This window comes from Chelonoidis abingdonii, chromosome 1 (genome assembly GCF_003597395.2).
Source record: "Chelonoidis abingdonii isolate Lonesome George chromosome 1, CheloAbing_2.0, whole genome shotgun sequence".
Classification (NCBI taxonomy): domain Eukaryota; kingdom Metazoa; phylum Chordata; order Testudines; family Testudinidae; genus Chelonoidis; species Chelonoidis abingdonii.
Genome location: NC_133769.1, coordinates 213,025,517 through 213,050,607, shown reverse-complemented (window position 1 = coordinate 213,050,607; position 25,091 = coordinate 213,025,517). Strand labels below are relative to the sequence as shown.

Here is a 25,091-nt window from a genome sequence, read left to right as displayed (position 1 = left end):
GCTTTGGCAGTATGTAAAACCTCTCCCCTTCACCAACTACTATTTTCCTCGCAATGATTTTTGTTTTTTCATATAGTAATCCCAAAAGTTCTGCAGATTCTTCCTTAGAACCAAGCCTGAGTATTGCAAACACCTCCTGAACTCCATCTGCTCTCTTTGTGAGTGTCTGCACCTGCCCATATTGCTGCAGTCACATTCCTCTCTAGAAACTCAGTAGCTGAGGTAGGAAGCATAGTATATTACCATTTTATCTTAAAATTTTAGTGGTTTGTACTATCCCCTATTACAGTAATATCTGAGCTCTTAGGTTTAGGACTTCAAGAGACATCAGATGTATTTTCAACCATCAGATAAACTGATTACTAAGCTAGGAAGACATAGTTAATTACTCTGATAACTTCAGCCAATTTATCATATGTACAAATAGATCCCCAAACTACACCAGCTACTTACTGTATTACATATTAACCATAAGATCTGTCACACTGTAAATATAATAGCAAAGTCACTTGTGTCAGATGCTGCCTCGGTCTCAATTTCCCCTCAGTTTTAGCTGTTCACAGGCGCCTAGCACTACTAGCACTGTGAAGTCGCTAAAGTGACCTAGTTCTCCTGCTAAGTGCAAAAAGTCCATCCCTTCCAGGATAATCAATAGTTTCCCCATCTTCCCTGTAACAGCAGGGGTCACAGCACCACTCCCAGAGTAACACCACAGGGGAAAACCAAGTCCATGCTATGATGGAAATGGGGCTACTCTATATTTATTTATTAATACTGTATGAAACCGAGTCATAGGAACCATTTAACATCTAACTAGAGAAGGGTTGACTCACTGCTGGTGCTGGGTGTCACAGCTCTTTCCCCTATTGCCCCCCTGCCAACAGCTGTTCCAGCCCTGCCTCTTCTTGTGACTCAGCCTTCTGGTAAGGTCAAATGTAGTCCCACCCTTTCCAGGATAAGCAAGGAGTCCAGTAAACAAAACTCAAATAGGCATTAGTCATTGCCTTTAGCCAGGCTTGCACCTCTGTAGACTCTTCACCCTTTCCCAGGCTCTGCTGGGTTGTCCTTCTCCTCTTGTGGGAGAAATGCCTCCCAGGGCTCTCTTCCTGGGGCCCGAGTTCAAAACTCAATAGTCCTTCTTCCCTTTGTGTCAGGGTGTTTCTTCACCACATCTTCTGGTGAAAGGCAGGGGAACACAGACCCTCTCTCTCTTCTACATTCCACTCCAAAGATGTAGAAAGCATCCAAAGTCTGCTCCATCAGACTCCTCACCGGACTTTTACCTAATAGCTTTCCTTCAGGCCTTTTCCCATAGCCCTTCCTTGGGATTACAGTACATCTTGCTCTATAACCTAGGGTCCACGCCTTTCTTCCCCTCTCCAACAACCAGAGAAACTATAAAGTTTCTTCCCTCCTTCCCTGAAGCCTCCTTCTCATCTGGGACATCCTCTCCTTATGCTCACCACCCAGCTCCTCCCACACCTGGGCTTCATTTTTAATTAGGCATGGCATGCTTTCCAGGTGCAGCCAGGTAGGTTATGTGCTGCTAGCAGACCAGCTGCCAACTCATGCCAAAATCCCCTTATCTCAACTGACTACTGACAAGTACATAGCTGGAATCAGTCTGGCTCATCTGTGTTAGTAAAATAGCTATTAGGATTATAAGAATGTGTTTAGATTTTATTGAATGCTTGTGAATTGCTGCGATAATTAATCTCACTTACAATATCTGTATCCCATATTGTAAAGTAATATTTGAGCGGATGTATAGTGAGCCTCTGTGAATCATCAGAGAAAAGAGACACGTTATCTAGTGTGAAGTGCTGATTTCCTACAGAAGGTTTTATGTCTTGCCCACCAGCATTGGTCTATTGACACCAGACAGACTATTGTGGGATGCTAAAGAGGACAAAAGACATTGGTTGTTAGCCTCTATTATATACACCCGTTATTTAAAGTTTGTGATGGGTGCCTAGATCCTAGGATGAGGGTTGTTTATGTAGAAGACACAAATTTCCATACATAGATAGATTTTAAAAAATGAGAGTGTATGGGTCTGTTGAGTATCAGAGGGGTAGCCATGTTAGTCTGGATCTGCAAAAAGCAACAAAAAGAGTCTTGTGGCACGTTAAAGACTAACAGATGTATTGGAGCATAAGCTTTCATGGGTGAATGCCCACTTCGTCAGATGTATGTAATGGAAATTTCCAGAGGCAGGTATAAATATGCAGGCAAGAATCAGTCTGGAGATAATGAGGTTAGTTCAATCAGGGAGAGTGAGGCCTCTCTTCTAGCAGTTTCTGAAGTGTGAACACTAAGGGAAGAGAAGAAACTGTTTTTCTAGTTGGCCAGCCATTCACAGTTCTTTGTTTAAGCCTGAGCTGATTGTGTCAAATGTGCAAATGAACTGAAGCTCAGCAGTTTCTCTTTGAAGTCTGGTCCTGAAGTTTTTTTGCTGTAAGATGCATACCTTTACATCTGCTATTGTGTGGCCAGGGAGGTGAAGTGTTCTCCTACAGGTTTTTGTATATTGCCATTCCTAACATCTGACTTGTGTCCATTTATTCTTTTCCGTAGAGACTGTCCAGTTTGGCCGATGTACATAGCAGAGGGGCATTGCTGGCATATGATGGCGTATATGACATTGGTGGACGTGCAGGTGAATGAACCAATGATGCTGTAGCTGATCTGGTTAGGTCCTGTGAGGGTGTTGCTGGTGTATATATGTGGGCAGAATTGGCATCGAGGTTTGTTGCATGAATTGATTCCTGAGTAAGAGTTGTTATGGTGCAGTATGTGGTTGCTGGTGAGAATATGCTTAAGGTTGTCGGGTTGTCTGTGAGCAATGACTGGTCTGCCACCCAAGGTCTGTGAAAGCAAGGAGTTGTTGTCCAGGATGGGTTGTATATCACTGATGATGTGTTGGAGAGGTTTTAGCTGAAGACTGTAGGTGATGGCCAGTGGAGTTCTGTTAGTTTCTTTCTTGGGCTTGTCTTGTAGCAGGAGGCTTCTGAGTATATGCAGGGCCAGTGCTACCATTTAGGCGACCTAGGCAATGGCCTAGGGTGCCAGAATTTTTGGGGGGCGCTATTTTGCCGGGGGGGCGGCACGCGGCTCCGGGGGACCTACCGCAGTCATGCCTGTGGCAGGTCCACTGGAGCCTTTAGACCAGCGGACCGCCTGCCGGCATGACTGCGGCAGCTCCACTGGAGCCACAGGGGGCAGCGAAACGACCATCCGCCTAGGGCGTCAGAAACCCTGGCGCCGCTCCTGGGTATACGTCTGGCTCTGTTGATTTGTTTCCTTATTTCTTCGTCCGGGTATCGTAGTTTTGAGAATGCTTGGTGAAGATCTTGTAGGTGTTGGTCTCTGTTGAGGGGTTGGAGCAAATGCAGTGGGGTGGATGCTTGGCAGTGGTATGTGCATTCCATGATAGTGGTGTTACCTGTTAAAATGCACCATGGAAAGTTGTATAGCTGAAAAACACTGGATCTGTCAGCTTACATAAGGGGTGAAACACTAAGCAATGAATACTCAAAGACTACACCTCAGTTACACCATTGATCTCTCATTGATGATTTCATTAGCTTCCAGGAGCTCTTTGTAAAGCCACTTGACGTGTTACCTATACAATCTGTAACCCATAGATAAGCTTTAAAGTGAGTTTCTGAGGCAACTGAGCTTTTTTCTCAGGGTTTAAAAATCATTTTTAGTTTTACATCCAAAGATGTATTATATACATTTAAAAATATATATATTGATGCAGTGCTCCAAGCACCCAGACACACTAACATAATTACACATATATTTTCATTGTGTTGTGAAACAAATGGTTACCCAGAAATTATTAAGTCATTAATCTTTTAAATCAAATTTGGATTTGAATCATATAAGTGAAAGGAGAAAAACAAAATCTGAAATCAACTACTTGGTTTTTTTCCCAAACTCCTTTAAGTCAGACATTTCACTCCTCAGGTTTTATGCGAAGCTTCACTTTGGCTGCATGTTTATAGCCCATTTATTAACCCCTACAAAATAGAGGTTGATAATCAGAAGATTAACATGACCTTACCTACAGCATCACAGTTTACAACCCTTTATCATATGGTGCTATTTCTCTCTGACAGTAAATCACCAACCCACCAGGAGAACACCTTTGCAATGGCAAACAGGAAAAGTGTGTGAGGTTACAAGATGGCTTTGTTCTTAGAGACCCTACAGGATAGAGGCCCCAATACCACCAGCCACATCATGAATGCTGATTGACTTTCATGCCCTAGGAAGGAAGAGATTGGAGCACTGACCCATAGCACCTAAACATCTGTCTGGGTAAATGATTCTACTCTGTTATTACAGTGAAAATAGAACGTGACCGGTGACTTGCAATCAATTTTCAATCATAGCCACAAAAATGGATATCTATCATGGTGATGTAATGCTGAGGACAAAGATCATTCTATCAAGACCTGACTTTGTGGGAATGCTACAAACCACTGTAAAGTGGTGTTTTCATTCAGTGGCGCTGGAACACTTTTAATAGTGGAGGTGCTGAAAGCCAGCCCCTTTACCTCTGTCTGTCCCCACCCCCGCAGAGCTGGGAGCAGGACCTTGTCTCCGGATGGTGGGGACTCAGACAGACATAAGGGGGCCAGGCTGGGGCCACAGCTGGGGGCAAGTGCAGAGCTGGCACCTGGGACCCCAGGCATGGGGCCGGCTGCTGCGACCCCACGTAAAACCTGGGGGTGCTTCACCACACCTATGCTCTCATTTCTCACTGACTGAAAGACAGTGATAGAGTGAGCATCTGTCCTGTATTTCAAGTGGGATCCCTTGTTTAGGGCCAGATATAGCTCCTGTTGATTTGCATGTATTTAAGTCCCAGTGAAGTCTGTGTGACTTAAAGGACATGTTAAATAAATTATATGTTTGAAGTATTCCGTCTAAGCAGGATTCTGTCGACTCTCTGCCATTTTTATGCATTCCTGCCAGAGTTACACTGGGTCTTTAAGAGAGGGGTAGAGATAGGGGGGAAGGGGCAATAGACACTGTGCTATTTGCCTTTCTAGGCTGCTTTCTGGAATTGAGGTGGAGTGAGTCTTTTCACCTTTCTCTCTCATCCAATAGTTTGGTATAGTTTACTCCTTTACCATTCTCCTCCGGCAGAGCTACCAGGAAGATGTTCTCCTTTGGTGCAGGTACTTGTTCCAAACATGGAGATCGTTCGTCCAGCCTTCACATTACTTTCTGGGTGGGAGTGAACATAATGTGCTCTAAAGGAAGGCTGGGAATGCTGTTTTGGCCCTTTGATTAGCTGCTGGACCTAACTGTGCTCTTATTCAAATACCCAGTGCTGCTGAGGGCATCTCAGAGAGGTTTAACAATGTGCTGCAAGTGTGGGAGAAGGAAGGAACTCTTGAGAATGCTGCCAGGGACGGTAACTTGTTTCCTACTTTCATGATTTTGTGATTTTTCTTTTAGACATTTTTCATGGGTGTATTTCATAAAAGCTGTTTCTATTTAGTGCTGAGGGAGGCACAAAACTAAAAACAAAGCTGTTCTGAGATTTTCTCCCTCAAAAACTCTTCCACCACCTCTTTTTCCTCCTCCTCCTGTCTGCATAGGCTGGTTACTTCTTTTCTGTAATGCTTCTGCTTACTTTGCTCCCACCCCAGCTATCTCCCTCTCCTAGTGAAAACCAAACCCAGGCCCCATTCAAAACCCTTCCCCCACTTTTGAGTAAAACACACCAGGGTCTAATCCTGCAAGGTGCTGAGAACCATCCACTCCCATCTACACTCTGGCAGTACTCCTACAAGAAGTCCTTAGCTCTCTATAGGAGCAGGCCCTAAATGAAAACTAGGAAATCAAATGTATTGTATAAACCAGAAGAGAAAATATTTACCGTCATGTCAATTATGCTGCAAGGCCTGTCCTCCTTCCTCAAAGCTGAAGAGTGGGAGCACTGCAGATCAGTGGGGTGATAGTCACACTGACACTATGGCATTGTTTATGGCAGTTAACTTTTGAACTTCAGCACCGCCTAATTAGCCATACATAAAACTCTGCCTGTGTCCACCCATTTTCTCTGGCCTTATACTTACTCTGTCTTTTTGTTTTGGGTTTGTCCAGAGCCTAGCACAATGGGACCTTGCTTCATGACTAAGGTGGCTTGGTGGAATAGTAATACAAATAGTAATTCTAATATGTCCATCCACAGCCTGATCCAGCTCACACTGAAGTCAGTGAGGATGTTTGCACTGATTTCAATGGGAGCTGGAAAGGACTCCAGGTGAATTCAGAGGAGAAGTCTGACTTGCACTACAGTGCAGTAAACCCCCTTGAAGGTTGAAAATGTCTCTAGCTGCCTAGCTGATTAATTGCAGTTTATGCAAACACTTGTATGTTGGCATGCACACATTCTTGAAAAGGCACAGCCCAAACCAGGGGGGAAAAAAGTTACAGACTGAATGCAATTCCCTTAGTACAATTAGCTGACATTTTAAATAGAAACCCTTTGATTGAGAAAGGACATAAATTAATACACCCACCCTGAGGCAAAGAGATAAAGAGAATACTAGGCAAAGACTGATTAAACAGGGAAAAGAATGTAAAAGCTCAGGGCTCAGCTGCACTTTGCAGGCACAGCACTCTCCTGTGGACTGATGCAGAGCAATCCTGCCCCAGGGAGGTACCAGGGCTTATTCAGTCTGAGGGAGGCTTCGACACTGCTTTAGAGAGTGCACCTTATTCCCACGCACAAAGCTGGCCAGTGCAAGGGGGGTGGATTCAGAGCCATGACTCTACCTCTTTGGGTCACCTTGTTTTGCAAGGGATGCATGTGTGTGTGGAGAGATGGAGAGAAAATAGGGAAGGATCAGCTTCTCTGCTTCCTTGTGTATAGGAACTACCATTTTATGTGGCCATTACAGAACCTCAACAAGGGGAGGGAGTGTTCCTCACACCCTCCAGCCCACTGTGCACACACATAGGTGCCAGGAAGAATTTGGACCTACATTACAGAGGTCAGGGATTAGCAGTACTGTATGTCTAAGTGTTCAAAACCCAGGAATCAGGCCTGCTGAAAATTCAGGAGATTTAAAAATAAAAGATGAGGTGGCTTTTGGACCATTAAGGGTCACGTTTTCAAATGCCTCAGCACCCCCAAGGACTAAAACTGTATTTAAAATAAATGAATGCTGAACTTCCCACAAAATGACCTGGCTCTAACTGGTGCTTTAAGAAAGTCACCAAATATTATGAGATGCATGATTTAAAACAAAGCAAAACCACACCCCAAAAACAATGGCAATACTGGTGTACACTAGCAAAAGGTCAGGGGCCTAATTCTCTTCTCACTTGCACTGATGTAAATCAGGAACAAATGCACCATAGTCAATGGAGTTACATCAGTGTAAAACTGATGCAAGAGAAAAGAGAAGTAGACACTCTGTGCTTAACCTACTTCCAGTCCTACTGTGGTTTTCAAAGTCTTAGAGCCAAATCCTGCTCTCACTTGGAATACTGTAAATCCAGAATAACTCTACTGAAATCAGTGACCATGGTCCTATATAAGGTAACACATGCCCCCAGAACTGTAGTATCAGAGCCGCTCACACTCTTGCATGCATTATCCTCACAACACCCCTGTGGGGTAAGGAAATATCAACTTCCCCATTTTACAGATGGGGAACTGAGACACAAAGAAACTGTGACAGGCTGTATCCCTGTATTCACACCTTGTACAAGGATTATTACAATAGTGTGTAAAGTACACATTGTAAGGTATTAGTTTTCAAATGATTTACTGATCAGTATTGTCCTGATAACGTGTGTGGCAACATTGTATGTGAAGTTATAAGATTCCACAGTGTGGTGTTAATACAGCATTTCAAACTGAGGTTGTCAAGCAAGTCTGTCTCAAACAAAGGAATGTGTGTTCTGCTTAATTTGCATTCAAGCAGTAAACAGAGCCATCAAGCGGGAAGGGAAACAAAGGGTACTCAAACAGGTAAGAAAAAAGCAGCAGGGAACCTCCTTCCCCATCAACTTTGTCTCCTGCTACCCAGCTGGAAATATATTTTTTTCAAAATGGGACAAACTACAAAAAGGAGGGACAAACACCCCAATGGACCCATCTCTCTCTCACTGCCTATCACATTATCTGTGCCAAAAGCAACAAAGGAAACTTTCGTTTGACTGTGGGAAAATGGGTCCTGATCTAAGAGATTTTGTCAGTAAGACTGCTGAAAGCACATGGTGAGAAAAACCATGTTAAATTCAAAGTAAAGTTAAGTTAGGCACCAGAAGCATTTTATCTTTATTTTTCTTGTCACCATTTCTGACATATGCCTCATTACTTGTATTTGCTTAAAATCGCTCTGTAGTTAATAAACTTGTTTTATCTAATCCAGTGTGTTTAAATTGAAGTGACTAGGAAACTCATTTGGGGTGGCAAGTTGTGTGTATATTATTTCTATCGAAGAAAACAGACTTTATATAACTTCACTTGTCCAGGAGAGGGCTGGTCAGTACAGGACATAGATTTTCCCCAAAAAACATGAGACTGGGGGTGTGTTGGGCTCACCCTGTGGTATAACCATGACTGGTGAGAGCCAGAGTGTAACCCAAGTGTGGCTGGCAGGCTGCAGCTACACACAAACACTCAGGGTGTTGCTTGCATGCTGAAAGCATTGTAAGGCAACCAAGTTTGTTGCGCAGGTAACACAGCTGGTCTATAGTTTGGATTGTAACCTGGTATGTCACAGACACTAGATGACTTGCCCAAGCTTACAAGGTGGTGGCAAAACAGGGAATTGAATCTAGGTCTCTCAAGCTTTAGACTAGTGCCCTAGCCACTGGATCATCCTTCTTTTCCCCACCATCTCATTGTGCCCTGCCTCTGTCTGCACCAGCCTATCCAGAGCAAGGTCACATTCCCACTGCACTCTCAAAAAAGTAGTCTCCCTCTGCAGGAGAATGCCTCCTCTTGTGCCCCGGAGGGTGGCATAACTTTATTCATAATCACTGATGCAACATGGCCGGGGATTCTTTTGTTGAGGGTGGGAGGAACTCACAACAATTCTGCAGTTTAAAAGAATCTCATGAGCTGAAAAAAAAAACCTTTGTCTCAAGTTGTGTAACTGTCATCAACATGATCCTTGTTTTAACTGGGTGTAGCTCATGTAAATCAGTGCAGTTCCATTGAAGTCAGTGTTGCTTATACCAATCAATAGCTAAGGAACTGGCTCAATGTTATTGTTGCTACAAAGTCAGCAAAAACATCTGAATTGCATTTTTGTAGGTCCTGTAAAAATAGTGACAAAAATTCCTGATACTACATATTCGCTTTTTCACTATTTATAATCACCATCATCACACCACCACCACATTTTTTTAAGTTTCAATTGAATTGTCTAGAAATCAAGAAGAAATAAATTGAATAGCCATATTATCTTATTGCTGAAAAGCAAGTCTTGTCATCCTACCCCTGTACTATTTGTTACATTAAACCTAAAGTTCGATTGTAAATTTTTCAGGGTAGAATGTCTGTATATTTGTCCTGTAAAGTACCTTTTTAAACACTAAGCAGAAAGTGTTACTATTTAAAGCGGGAGATTTTCAAAGGCATAAGTGTGTGAGCACTGGGAACCTAACTCCCATGCGTGCCTTTGAAAATCTACCCATAAAGATAGAAAGTAGATTCAATATATGGAATCTTGGCATGCTCCTTTCAATTATAGGAAGGTAAAAAGTATGTTAATAGCTTCAGAAATCTATTGTGCGCCTATGATTTAAAAAAGGATTAGGGTTTGTTTCATTTTTTCATTTGTCCATGGAAAAGTGCATTTGAAGATCCTGAAAAACAAAATCAAATAAACCTCACGTGTATAGAATTTTGTTTTACACCAAAAATGGTGTAAGATTTGTCAAAGGCAGAATACCAAAAAACAGAACCCTACCAAAACAACACAGTTTTCCCCTGGAGAGAAGAAAAGAGAACAGCCAACATGTGACAGATGCTGAGCAATAGGACTAATGCTCTACTGTACTGAGCTTGGGTACCACAGTGGTGAGCATGGTATACAAACCTACATAGAATTTAGTGTTTGATCAAATGAGGAATCACAGTGCAAATTTACTGGTCCAGTGAACCATAACTGCTCATGTGGAGCCATTAGGGGCCATAATATCAATAATCTGCATGCTAATGAGTCAGAAATCTTCAGATTAAAGATTTCCCAACTGAGGTCTGAGACAATGGACCTTGACTGCTCTGTTACAGTCAAATTTGTCAACTGAGTATTCTTTGATAGGTTGTCTGTGCATCCGTCACTGTCACTGAGAATGAGGGGTTGCCTTAGAAATCCCCTATAATTTCAGGATGGAAAAAACAAACAGTCTCATGCACTTATTTGTTTTATGATAAAGTCTACAGGTAGAAATAAAGATTGTGTCTAGGACTGGCCATAGGACAACATTTCACAACAACTTTTGGGGTGTGAAATTTGTTTGTTTCACATTAGAATAAAAAAAATGACCATTTTACAAAACATTTGTGTCAAAAAATTGTTTTCTACTCATAATGCTCAGGTTTCTGAATCTGCTGTCTTTCATCAGAAGTAATGAGGAAGTCCTTCTGGAGGAAAGCTATATTGACACCATATTGGTGAAACTATTTGGATTCAATGAAACAGCATATTTCAGCAAAATACATTGAGTTTGAAAAGTGTTCCAACCAACTCAAATTGTGGCCCCCATTGTGCTAGGTGCTGTATATACACAGTAAAAACCCCTGCTCCAAAAAGATTAAAATCTAAATTGACTGAGAAAGGAAGTGTTGTTATCCACTTTACAGAGGGATAACTGAGAAAGAGATTAAGCGACTTGCCCAAAGTCACACAGGAAGTCTAAGGCTCATTTTCCAGCTCTGCCAGAGTCGCTGCCCAATGCTTTAACCACAAGAGCATTTCTTTTCTCTTCAATCTTGTATTTGCTTTGCAAACCAAACCAAATCTAATGTCAAATTATAATAATGGTGACACTGCATTCCAGGGAAGTGAGACAATTTAAGATTAAGGCTGCAATTTTTTCCTCTCCTCCCCCATGTGTGCTCAAACTTTGCAGATGTTTCTAAACACTTAGCGATCCCTATGGTATACAGACTGCATATCAGCACCCCAAGGGGAACCTAATTCTGACTGTTGCTGTGTTGTTATGGGCTTAAGTCAGATCTTTATTCCAACATTTGTAAAATAGTATGTGGGATTTTAACTGTTACTTCCAATAAAAATCAACGGGAATCATGCAACTCTGAGAATTGAGAGAATAAGATTTTCTGAACAACTTCAACGTGATACTTATTACATGGTACTTATTACTATTACCAATCTATAGTACTTTTGGGCTCAAGTAACAGATTTCCTCCTTCCCAGCAGAAATCTGTTGAAACTGCAAAATGATCTCCCACATTTTAGCTAAACAGCTGGTTAAATAACTCAGAGTCAGTCTGGAGAAACCTGTATTTTGCCACTTAAGCAACAGACGTCACAGAGAGAGGAACTTTTCAATGGTTTGATTCATGAAGGCCAAAATTTGTTTGTGCAGGCAATTTTGGAAGAAAAAATTATTCTAACTCTAGGAGGAAGTTATACAAGATTAGTTTATATTGTGTTCTGTTTGTTCATAAGTAGCTAGATGTATCAAAATATTTTTTAAAAAACACCTGTTATCCTGTTATTCAAAGATAGCATTGCCCAGTTCTGCTGAGGACTTTGTGACTTTGACCAATGTTTTATGGTTTTCCGCCATTTTCAAAATAAAGTTTCTGTGATGCAAATGCTATGGGACAGACAGGCAGCCATGGAAAGAGGTGGACACAAAAGGTACAACAGTGATCAATTTCAACAGCCAAACTTTTGCTAAAAGTTATATCCCAGTATATTTACCTGCTAAGCTAGGTTGATGTCTGTCACAAAGACTTTAGTTCTTGAGGACTGCAGTGATCATCAAGTGCATGATTTTACAAAAGTGGAAGAGTAGGGTTATGCCCAGATTAAAGTAACAGTATTCAGACTTGCCTGAGTCAGCAGCCACAGAAAGAATAGCTTATACCTGTGGAGACTGATTAAATGAGTTTGAAGAAATTTGGAGCCCCTTTTTGCATAAAAGATATTGAGACTTCTCAAAGAACGCCAGATCTCTGTTCCACCTAACTCCATCTCCTTTCCCTCCCATCCCGAGTCATCTCCTTCCCCTATATACTTGTGTGTCTATTTTACTGCTGTAAACCCCAACCTAATGAGGTAGTGTTGTTGGCATTTGTATTCTCTGGTTTTGCAGTTTTGAGGAGTTGCATAGTTCTGTTGGTGAGCCTGTGAAGCGTGCAGTATTTGGAAACATAAATGAGCTGCAAGTCATTTACCTTTTTGAATTTTTTATTGTTTTTATAAAAATCAATTCACACACAAATAAGAATCTCCTGACATAACCAAATAGGAAATCCAAGCAAATGTTTGTGGGAAAAACATTCCTACCATTAGCACAAAAAAAGGTCTCAAATGAACACATCATAGGAAAAGGCTCTATTGTCATACATAGCAATAGAGCTTATTCACCCCCCCCCGCCCCCCCCTAAATAAAAGGCCCTACTGGCAGTTGTGGAATCAGGGCACAAAGCTATCATTCAGAATTGGACAATAGAATGAGTTTTAACCACACATCTTCTGTTGTGAACAAGGAAACGTGGGCTTGAGGGAGAAAGTGTCTGTTCTCTGAGACAATTATCTCCTTGCTGGTTGCTGTGGACCCCGTTATCATCCACTTCAATTTCCAAGACCTTAATAAACTATCTGGGTCATCATCTCTCCTACCAGTTCTGGCTGTCTCTTCAAGGAAATAAAATAAGATGAACGAGAAAGTAAAGCTCTGAACATTTACAGCTGCAAGGTATAAACCAAGGGGTGATTCTTGGGTTATATTTTGAACAAAGATGAAGGCCATTGCTGTGTACTTGCTCTCTGTGAGCACTCTGCACTATACTCTTAAGTCTCAGTAAGCAAGGGAGTTACACTACTGTCACCTGAACTTCCTTCAATTGTCCACTAGCTGCCTATCAGTTTCTGCAAGGAGGGTAAGGGGTTGATTTTGAAGAATAGAGCTCACAATAGCTTGTGACTTGCCTCTGTGTGATTCCCTCCTGACTCATTGTCTAATACTTCTGCAGCTGCTGTCAACAGTAGTACCTGTATTGGAGCTGTGACAAGGTTGGACCCCTCCCCCTGTCTGGGATGCCACCTGATATGCTGAGGTTTCACTGAGCCCACCTGCTCCATTAGCCTGGGCTCCCTCTCCCTGTTTTGCTGAATCAGGCTGTCTGGCAGCGTGCACGTGCGCACACACATACATACACACACATAGGGATGCACCAGCTGTAGAATCATAGAGTCTGCAAGCAACTCTTTATGGGGAGATTCAGCTAGGAAATTTCCCAGAACTCCAGTGCACACCTCCTTTGGGGAGTAAGCCCAAAATAATATTATCTTGCGCTGTATAGAAAGATCTGCATAGCACAAGCTCATAAAAATTTACCCTCTCCCTCAATGTGAAGAGAGATATGCACAGCTTCTGCCCCCCCGCCCCCAATATTAATTACACAAACTGGGTTATGTTATAAAAAAGGAATAATTTTATTAACTATAAAAGGTAATTGAAGTGATTATAAGGGGTAGCAAACAAAACAAAACAGATTACCAAGCAAAACAAAACATGCATACTAAACTTAGGATCTTAAATAAACTGGTTTCAAGAAGTAATTTCTTACCCTAAATGTTGCTTTTGGGGCAGGTTGCAGAAATTCTTGAAGGTTAGCTACCCTGCTTGCAGCTTAAATCTTCAGGTATTTTATTCACAGACCAGATCCCTTTTCCAGCCTGGATTCAGTACTAACTCCTCCTTTCCCTTTGTCCTTGTTCCTTAAGTGTTTCCAGCAGTCATCCTTAGTGGGGATTCAGTGAAGAGTGAACCAAGATCAGCTTACTTCCCACTCTTTTGTTTCCCAGTCTTGACCTCCCCCTTCTTTTAGTGAAAAATTACTAGAAGTTCAAGATGGTGTTTAGTACCAGGTGGCATGACCACATGACCTAGTAGTGTCACAGCATCATCCCAGGATGCCTGTCAGGAAGGAGAGAGGTTATTATCTTCAAAGTCTTATTGTTTCTTCCTAATGGCACATCAAGGCTAATGGCCCGTTGTCTGGTGGGTGTTTCCCCAAATACACACCCAGTTGTAATTGTTAGATATTTCTGTATCTAAAGTTAGGAATATTGACTGATACAAATTGGGTAATCGCATTGAGTAAAGTATAACCTTTCCAGTGATACCTTACAAAACCCATCTTACATAAAATATATCTCAGTTATGCCAGATCCATATCATAAGCATATTTCCATAAAAAATATGGGGTGTAATGTCATAGAAGCCTCATTGGTTTAAGAGAGGTTGCTGCCAAAACGGCATTCTCCATGAGACATTAGTATTCCTTCCTTTCTCAGGGAGTAATCTATTTAACCAGCTTGAATCAGTAGACCTTAACCCTTTCGCTTGCCCAGACTTTGAGGCAGAAGGAAGCTGAGGAGGGCTGGTGTTCCTGGGAGGATTTATCATTTTAAGATTAATCTTTTGATTGGCTATTTTTGCTGTGGGGTGAATTTATGCGGCTAAATCCATTTGTGTTTTATCGTTTGCCATTGATACTGAACCCGGCCCTTGTTGCTGCCAACTCAGAGGGGCAGAAGGGTTACAGGATTACCTTGACAATCCCATAATGTCAGTATCCATGGGTTCCATTTCAGTAACACAATGCATAACCAGCTCGAGCCCCCACCCAGTGACCTGGGACACTTACATACCATACCCCCCTGGGCGCCTCTAGGAGGCAATACTTCCCCTCTCGCAAGCACGGAGTCTGAGTGTAACAAAATCTTTTTAATAAAGAAAGGAATCAATGCGGCATCCCATGGAGAAACACCACAAACAGGGTTATAACACAAACCATAAACAAAAAAAACCCCACCCCCCAGTACGTTTGGCAATGTCCTTTTCCCCTTAGGGTCTTAAGTCCAATCTCCAATGACCCAAAGTCCAAGAACTCAAAAGTCTCTGGTCAGAGCCACCCCAGAGTTCAAGAGTTTATCTGTAGGGTTTACCACCACCCCCAAGCCTGGGGAAATTGGGTGGGGGAAGTCCACACAGGGTGTTAAGGGGCATCTTACGTGGGCCAGGGCCAACTGCTTCTGCCTCTCCGTGAAGTTCTGTTGCAGACTTCACCACAACCAGCTCCACCACACCACACCAGCTGCACTGTTCTCCAGCTGCCCCACGCAAACTGCTTCACTCTGCTCACTGTTCCATGGACTGCTTCAACTGCTCTGCTCTGCCAGCCACTTAATGATAGGTTTCAGACTCCCCCACTAGTTAACACAGCACTCAGTTCAGCTCTTTCAGCTCTTAGTAGGGGAGCCGTGGCGCTGGTGCACCATTGGTCCACATGAATTCAGCTCAGCTGTCTCTAGATAGACTCCTAATGGAATCAAAATTAGCTTACTCTTTAACAGTGGAGAGAGGAGGATGTGCAATTGGTGTTCCAGGCCCAAAAGGGCCATACCATAGGCCCAGGCCCACCCTCTCTCCATCATAGGGTTTGGAATCCCTGTCCCATGTTTAGTAAGTACCACTCAACTGAGGTTGAGTCATTCTGTCACAAAGCAGTCCCACAGCTCCCTATTCACACAATCAGAGTGACAACTTTTTTTCCTCTGCCCTAGAAATTGGGGATCCCAGAGCTGTTAAAATCACCATCCCAAGCTGCTGTGGGTTTATGCTAAGTGTGAGGTGGATGCCAATGCAAATCTTTCCACACCCATTGAAATTTTTGAGATTCTTTCCACACTCCCTACAATTCACCACCAGATGTCAGGGTAGCGCTCAACCTGACTCTGCTTACAATAAAGAACAGTTTTTAAACAATTTTGACTTTATTTCCTTTCATATATATATATATACATATATATAGGGTGTGGGTAACTTCAAGAGAAACAAACAACTGTCACACCGTACGCTGGCCAGTTTTTGCCCCATCATGCACTGGTAGCTTAACCCACAATTCCAACAGGTGGCAGAGACTGCAGGAACTGTGGGATAGCTACCACAGTGCACCACTCCAACATTCAATGCTAGCCTCAGTACTGTGGAGACACTCCGCCGAATTCATGAGCTTTAGTGGGGACACACAACACCAAATGTATAAAACTGCTTCTGAAAATTCGAATAAAATAAGTTTGAATTAATTTTGTACTGTAGACGTACCCTAAATCTCCCTTGCTACAAATTAAGCTAATTACTTCTTGTCCTACCTTCAGTGGATACGGAGAACAATTGATCAGTGTCCTCCTTATGGTAGTCCTTAATATATTTGAAGACTTATCAAGTCCCCCTTCAGTCTTTCCTCAAGACTACACATGTACAGTTTTTTTTTAAAATTTCCCTCATAAGTCAGGTTTTTCAAACCTTTTATCATTTCTGTTGCTTTCCTCTGGATTCTTTCCAATTTGTCCGCATCTTTCCTAAGGCATGGCACTTAGAACTGGACACAGTACTCTTACATACCACTCTCCTGTTAATACACCCCAGAACATTAGCCACTTTTGCAACTACACCACATCATTGATTTTCTCAATTTGTGATCCACTATAACCTGTGGATCTTTTTCAGAAGTACCAATGATTAGTCAGTTATGTCTCATTTTGTAACTGTGCATTTGATTTTTCCTTCTTAAGTGAAGCACATTACATTTGTCTTTACTGCATTTCATCTTATTGAATTCAGAACAATTCTCCAATTCATCAAGGTCATTTTGAATTCTAATCTTGTCCTCCAAAGTACTTAAAACCCCTCCCATTTTAGTGTCTTCTGCAATTTTTTAGAAGTAAGCTCTCCATTTCATTATCTAAGTAATTAATAAAACTATTGACTAGTATGGGACCCAGGACTAAGTCCTGCAGGACCCTACGAGCTATGCCCTCCCAATTTGACAGTGATAATTACTCTGAATACAGTCTTTCAATCAGTTGTGCACCAAACTTATAGCAATTTCATCTCGCCTGCATTTCTCTAGTTTGCTTATGAGAATGTCATGTGAGACTATGTCAAAAATATCTTACTAAAATCAAGGTATCATGGCTACAGCTTCCCCTCCATCATTAAGCAAGCAGGCTGGCTAACCTAGTGAGGAGGGCTTTAAACTAGGTTCACCGGGGGAAGGAGACCAAAGCCCTGAGGTAAATGGGGAAATAGGATACCAGGAGGAAGCAAGAGCAGGAGAGTGCAAGAGGGGAGGATTCCTGCCTCAGACTGAGAAAGCAAGACAATCAGTGAGTTATCTTAAGTGCCTATACACAAACTCGAGAAGCCTGGGAAACAACAGGGAGAACTGGAAGTCCTGGCACAGTCAAGGAACTATGATGTGATTGGAATAACAGAGACTTGGTGGGATAACTCACATGACTGGAGTACTGTCATGGATAGGTATAAACTGTTCAGGAAGGACAGGCAGGGCAGAAAAGGTGGGGGAGTTGCATTGTATGTAAGAGAGGAGTATGACCGCTCAGAGCTCCGGTATGAAACTGCAGAAACACCTGAGAGTCTCTGGATTAAGTTTAGAAGTGTGAGCAACAAGGGTGATGTCGTGGTGGGAGTCTGCTATAGACCACCAGACCAGGGGAATGAGGCTTTCTTCTGGCAACTAGCAGAAGTTACTAGATCGCAGGCCCTCATACTCATGGGAGACTTTAATCACCCTGATATCTGCTGGGAGAGCAATACAGTGGTGCACAGACAATCCAGGAAGTTTTTGGAAAGTGTAGGGGACAATTTCCTGGTGCAAGTGCTGGAGGAACCAACTAGGGGCAGAGCTCTTCTAGACCTGCTGCTCACAAACAGGGAAGAATTAGTAGGGGAAGCAAAAGTGGATGGGAACCTGGGAGGCAGTGACATGAGATGGTCGAGTTCGGGATCCTGACACAAGAAGAAAGGAGAACAGCAAATCAGACCCTGGACTTCAGAAAGCAGACTTTGACTCCTCAGGAACTGATGGGCAGGATCCCCTGGGAGAATAACAGGATGGGGAAAGGAGTCCAGGAGAGCTGGCTATATTTAGAGAATCTTTATTGAGGTTGCAGGAAAAAACATCGCAATGTGTAGAAAGAATAGTAATATGGCAGGAGACCAGCTTGGCTTAACAGTGAAATCCTTGCTGATCTTAAATGCAAAAAGAAGCTTATAGAAGTGGAAGATTGACAAATGACAAGGAGGAGTATAAAAATGTTGCTCAGACATGCAGAAGTGAAATCAAGAAGGGAAATCACACTTGGAGTTGCAGCTAGGAAGAGATGTAAGAAAGAGTAACAAGAAGGGTTTCTTCAGGTATGTTAGCAACAAGAAGAAAGTCAAGGAAAGTGTGGGCCCCTTACTGAATGAGGGAGGCAACCTAGTGACAGAGGATGTGGAAAAAGCTAATGTACTCAATGCTTTTTGCCTCTGTCTTCACAAACAAGGTCAGCTCCCAGACTGCTGCACTGGGCAGCACAGTATGGGGAGGAGGTGACCAGCCCTCTGTGGAGAAAGAAGTGGTTCAGGACTATTTAGAAAAAGCTGGATGAGCACAAGTCCATGGGGCGGATGCACTGCATCCGAGGGTGCTAAAGGAGTTGGCGGATGTGATTGCAGAGCCATTGGCCATTATCTTTGAAAACTCATGGTGATGGGGGAGGTCCCGGATGACTGGAAAAAGGCTAATGTAGTGCCCCATCTTTAAAAAAAGGAAAGGATCCTTAAAAAAAGGCCATCTTTAAAAAGGGAAGAGGAGGATCGGGGAACTACAGGCCAGTCAGCCTCACCTCAGTCCCTGGAAAAATCATGGAGCAGGTCCTCAAGGAATCAATTCTGAAGCACTTAGAGGAGAGGAAAGTGATCAGGAACAGTCAGCATGGATTCACCAAGGGCAAGTCATGCCTGACTAACCTAATTGCCTTCTATGAGGAGATAACTGGCTCTGTGGATGAGGGAAAGCAGTGGATGTGTTATTCCTTGACTTTAGCAAAGCTTTTGATACGGTCTCCCACAGTATTCTTGCCAGCAAGTTAAAGAAGTATGGGCTGGATGAATGGACTATAAGGTGGATAGAAAGCTGGCTAGATCATCGGGCTCAACGGTAGTGATCAATGGCTCCATGTCTAGTTGGCAGCCGTTTCAAGCAGAGTGCCCCAAGGGTTGGTCCTGGGGCTGGTTTTGTTCAATATCTTCATTAATGATCTGGAGGATGGCGTGGACTGCACTCTCAGCAAGTTTGCAGATGACACTAAACTGGGAGGAGTGGTAGATATGCTGGAGGGTAGGGATAGGATACAGAGGGCCTAGACAAATTAGAGGATTGGGCCAAAAGAAACCTGATGAGGTTCAACAAGGACAAGTGCAGAGTCCTGCACTTAGGACGGAAGAAGCCCATTCACTGTTAAGGACTAGTGACCGAATGGCTCGGAAGCAGTTCTGCAGAAAAGGATCTAGGGGTTACAGTGGACAAGAAACTGGATAGAAGTCAACAGTGTGCCCTTGTTGCCAAGAAGGCTAACGGCATTTTGGGCTATATAAGTAGGAGCATTGCCAGCAGATCGAGAAACGTGATCGTTCCCCTCTATTCAACATTGGTGAGGCCTCATCTGGAGTACTGTGTCCAGTTTTGGGCTCCACACTACAAGAAGGATGTCGACAAATTGGAAAGAGTCCAGCGGAGGGCAACAAAAATGATTAGGGGGCTGGAGTACATGACTTATGAGTAGAGGCTGAGGGAACTGGGATTGTTTAGTCTGCAGAAGAGAAGAATGAGGGGGGATTTGATAGCTGCTTTCAACTGCCTAAAAAAGGGGTTCCAAAGAGGATAGATCTAGATTGTTCTCAGTGGTACCAGATGACAGAACAAGGAGTAATGGTCTCAAGTTGCAGTGGAGGAGGTTTAGGTTGGATATGAGGAAAAACTTTTTCACTAGAAGGGTGGTGAAGCACTGAAATGGGTTACCTGAGGAGGTGGTAGAATCTCCTTCCTTAGATGTTTTTAAGGTCAGGCTTGACAAAGCCCTAGCTGGGATGATTTAGTTGGGAATTGATCCTGCTTTGAGCAGGGGGTTGGACTAGATGACCTCCTGAGGTCCCTTCCAATCCTGATATTCTATGATTCTATGATTAACTCTGCCAAAGAAAGAAATTAAGTTGGTTTGGCATGATTTTGTTCTTGATAAATCCATGATGACAAGCCCATGATGACTATATCACGTATCATCTAGATGATTACAAATTGATTGTTTAATAATTTGTTCCTGTATTTTTCCAGCTACTGAAGTTAAGCTGACTGTCCTCTTAGTACCCATCTTGAAAAAGGGGAACAATGTTTGCCTTTCTCCAGTCCTTGAGACTGCACCCATCCTCCATGAGTTCTTGAAGACAATTTGCTTCATATAGTTCCTTAAGTATGCTAGGATCAATTTCATCAGGCCCTGCCAACTAGAATGCATCTCAGCTATCTAAATATTTTTTAATCTGTTTTTTCCTACTTTGGATTGCATTCCAGTCTCCTGAATCCACTTTAGTGCTCCATCTACTAGGCAACATTCCCTCACTTCATATGAATATTATTCACTATAAGGTTTCAGCACTTACCTTCATCATTCTAGCAAGCAAGACATGATGCAAAATAAACCACAGAGAGAAAACACTGATAAATAATTTAAAGCCAAATTGGTGTACTCTTCCATTAAAAATACTGGATAAATTATTTTCTTACTTTTATGCATAATTCCAGGACACAGCCCTTAATGTCAGAGACATGGTGAACTAAAATGGTTACTGTATATATTGTTATTCTTCACTTTACTAATAAAACAATGGCTCAGTTTTGAGAGAAGCCACTTTACTGTCATCTATTGCAGTGATTCTCAACCAAGGGTACATGTACCCCTGAGGGATATGCAGAGGTCTTCCGGGGTATATCAAATCATCTAGATATTTGCCTAGTTTTACAACACACAACATAAAAAGCACTAGTGAAATCAGTACAAACTAAAATTTCATACAGATAATGACTTCTTTATACCTGCAGCTACCTAATAAACTACTCATATACAGCAATTCATAAAGGGTGAAATTCACCCTTCTGTATAGAGGGGCCTATGCACTGCTTAAGTTCCACTGAAATCTTCAGAATAGAACTTCATAGGGACTGAAGTGTAGCATAGGCCTTGTGCTGCCCCTCTCCGTGGAGGGGAGTGCTGAAAAATCAATGGAAACAAATCATTTAGTTTTGACCCAATTTTAACACAATCCACCACTTCGTCACTTGATATCGCAGTAATTTAAAAAAAGTCAACAAATTTTTACTTCACAGCCAGCAGTTACAGTATTTTCTGTTAAATTCTTTGTTTTTTTTTATTCATTCAGTAATATCTTCCAAACACAAATGCGCTCATTATTCAAATCATGCTGTACTATTTCTTTAAGAGCCATGGCAAACCCATGTATACAGAAAATCCAGCATCAACATATAGAAGTCTCAGAAACAGAACAAGGATTCGGATGATCATTAATATATGAAAGAAATAGCATGTCAAGACCAGTATTTTAGGAGCTCCAGCAATAGGCAAACATTGCAATTTACAGTAAATTCTAAGCAGTTCAATCCACCAATAATGACTTTCTATGATGAAAAGCACAGAAACCCTTCCTCATTAAAACCAAAACTATAAAGTTCAGTAGACAAACAGCTCACAACATCAAAGGCCTTTTGAAGATTAATACTTTGACTAAAATTACCAGATATTTGTTTGGAAGCAAATGACATAGAAATTCATTACATCTGCAGTCATTTTCACTTATCGGAAATATGTTCTTCATTTACAACAGTCTCTGGATAACTAGTTGCTGCCTTATTACTGCAAATAATACAGGTTTTTGCTTGCTAAAATTTTTGAGGTCAGGGTCAGTCTCTTTTAGGGGAAATCTTCTGAATCTCAAATAAGTTGTTTCAAAGATATTCTGTTACCAAGAGTCATCTGAGTGGAGGCATTTGTAGGAAAAGCCATAGAGAACTGTTGCAGCTGTGTTATATAAAAGGAACAGAATTTAAATGGAAAATTTCATACTTTGCAGAAATTTGATTGCCTATTTTCTCTATGTAGATTTCTCATTAAAGTAGCTACAGCTGCTACACTAAAGGTATGTTTTTGCTGTTGATGATTGTGGTGATAGTGCCAGTGCTATATGTTGAATTTAATATTTCATTTTGATGCAGAATAGCAGAAAACATTTACAGATCTATTATTCTCCATTTATTAGGAAGAAGTAAGTACTTGCCCCTCAAGGCTGTGCCTTTTGTTCAGACAATATAAACGATCTCTTGGAGTCAAGAGGTTAGTTGGTTGGATTCAATGACAAGGGATTCAGTACAGTTGATTAGACCTGTCCTAACCAAGAGGCGTTATTGTATGCAGGATAAATTATTGCAGATAATTCGTCTGGGGCCATAAAAATAATTTATACTATACATAAAAAGAAAAGAAAAGAAAAAGACTTTGGGGAAAAAATGTTAAGTGTTTGTATTAAGTTGTGTTAGAACTCTACAACCTGGTACTTCTGGGACCTTTTCTTTTATAATTAGTGTTGGGAGGTGAATAGATCATAAATTCTCCATCAAAAAATCTCATGGCTTTAGAGCTATAATAGTTACATTTCTTCACTGAAGCCAAAATAATCCCAGAACTGTTGTCAAATGCTTTATGTTTTGAAATTTGGGGCTTATTAATGCTAACAGGATAATCCTATATACTATTTGTGGCATACAGAGTGCCACAGGCAAAACATTCCTGGGTTACAATAATTTAACAGCCAAAAATAATTTTAAAATCTCAGCTGTCTACATATTTTATGCTCTTTACTTCTTTATGATTTTCACCACAAGGCCAGGATCATTGGTTGAAAGACAGCAGCAGCACCCAAAACATAGGACCATGAAAAAACTTGAGTTGAAGCTGAGCCATGTGGTCTAAGGGTATGTCTATGCCACAATATAAGATCAATTTTATGGAAGTCGATCTTTAGTAACTGATTTTATACAGTTGATCATGCGTGTCCCCACTAAGCGCAGTAAGTCGGCGGAGTGCATCCTCAATACCATGCCTAGCATTGACTCACGGAGTGGTGCACTGTAGGTAGCTATCACAGTCCCTGCTGCCCATTGGAATTCTGGGTTAAGCTCCCAATGCGTGATGGGTCAAAAACATTGTTGTGGGTGGTTTGGGGGTCAAGTGGTCAGTCTCCCTTCCCTCCCTCCTTGAAAGCAACGGCAAACAATCATGTCACACCTTTTTTCCTGGTTATCCGTGCAGATGCCATAGCACGGCGAGCATGGAGCCCGCTCAGCTGGACACTGCTTTTATGAGCACTGCAAGCATCTTGTGCATTATCCTAAAGTATGTGCAGAGCCTAGCTAGGAGCCACCAGCACGAAGAAGATTGTGAGAAGAACATGGACACAGATGTTCCTGAAAGCACGGGGATGTGGCAATTGGGACAGCATGGCAGCAGTGGGGCTGGTTGATACAGTGGAATGCCAATTCTGGACCCAGCAAACAAGCACAGACTGGTGGGACTGCATAGTGTTGCGGGTATGGGATGATTCCCAGTGGCTGTGAAACTTTCGCATGTGTAAGGGCACTTTCATGGAACTTTGTGGGTTGCTTTCCCATGCCCTGAAGCACAGGAATACCAAGATGAGACGTGCCCTGACAGTTGAGAAGAGAGTGGCGATAGCCCTATGGAAGCTTGCAACACCTGACTGCTATCGGTCAGTCGGTAATCAATTCAAAGTGGGCAAATCTACCGTGGCGGCTGCTGTGATCCAAGTAGCTTGGGCAATCAATACCCTTCTGCTAAGAAGGGTAGTGACTCTGGGAAATGTGCAGGTAATAGTGGATGGCTTTGCTGCAATCGGGTTCCCTATCTGTGGTGCGGTGATAGACAGAATGCATATCCCTATCCTGGCACTGGACCACTTTGCCAAAGAGTATATAAACTCAATGGTATTGCAAGCACTAATGGATCACAAGGGCCATTTCACTGACATCAACGTGGAATGGTTGGGAAAGGTGCATGACGCTCACATCTTTCGGAACTCTGGGATGTTCGGAAAGCTGCAAGAAGGGACTTTCTTCCCAGACCAGAAAATTACCATTGGGGATGTTGAAAAGCCAATATTTATCCTTGAGGACCCAGACTACCCCTTGCTCCCGTGGCCCATGAAGCCATACACAGGCAGCCTGGACAGCAGTAAGGAGCAGTTCAACTATAGGCTGAGCAAGTGCAGAATGGCGGTAGAATGTGCCTTTGGATGTTTAAAAGGGCATTGGCACAGTTTGCTGAGTAGGTTAGATCTCAGTGAAAGCAATATTGCCATCGTTATTGCTGCTTGCTCCATAATATCTGTAAGAGTAGGGAGGAGACGTTTATGGCAGGGTAGGAGGTTGAGGCAGATCGCCTGGTAGCCAATTTTGAACAGCCAGACAACAGGGCAATTAGAAGAGCATACCGAGGCACGCTGCACATCAGAAAGGCTTTGAAAAACAGTTTCATGACTGACAAGGCTATGGTGTGACAGTTGTGTGTGTTTGTCCTTGATGCAAAGCCACCACCTTGGTGAATGTACTTCCCTGTAAGCCAATCCTCCAGCCTCATTTGACCACAGCTGGCACAGGAAATAAAGTCTCTATTGTTCTGAATCCATTCATTCTTTCTTTATTAAAAATACTTGATCACTGACAACACTGAGTAGTAAAAGGAAGCTGGGGTGTACAAAGGGTTTAATAACAGGGTGGGGTGAGGGAGAAGGGAAGGACAAGGCCACATTGCTTATTTTAGCCACACTAAACATCAAAGCTGTTTGAATGACAGCCTTCTGTTGCTTGAGCCATCCCCTGGAGTTGAGTGGCAGGGTGCCCG

At 42.4% G+C, this 25,091-nt stretch overlaps 2 long non-coding RNA genes across 2 annotated transcripts in view; one reads left to right on the top strand and one right to left on the bottom strand.

The window, feature by feature from the left end:
* Nucleotides 1–25,091, top strand: part of LOC142045797 (uncharacterized) — a 368,358-nt gene that overhangs the window by 113,753 nt on the left and 229,514 nt on the right. The window lies entirely within an intron of this gene.
* The window catches only part of LOC116833992 (uncharacterized), a 41,985-nt gene continuing 30,718 nt past the window's right edge, over nt 13,825–25,091 (bottom strand). The window contains exon 4 of the long non-coding RNA XR_004375842.2: nt 13,825–14,169. This is a non-coding gene — a long non-coding RNA (uncharacterized LOC116833992). The remainder of the gene's footprint in view (nt 14,170–25,091) is intronic.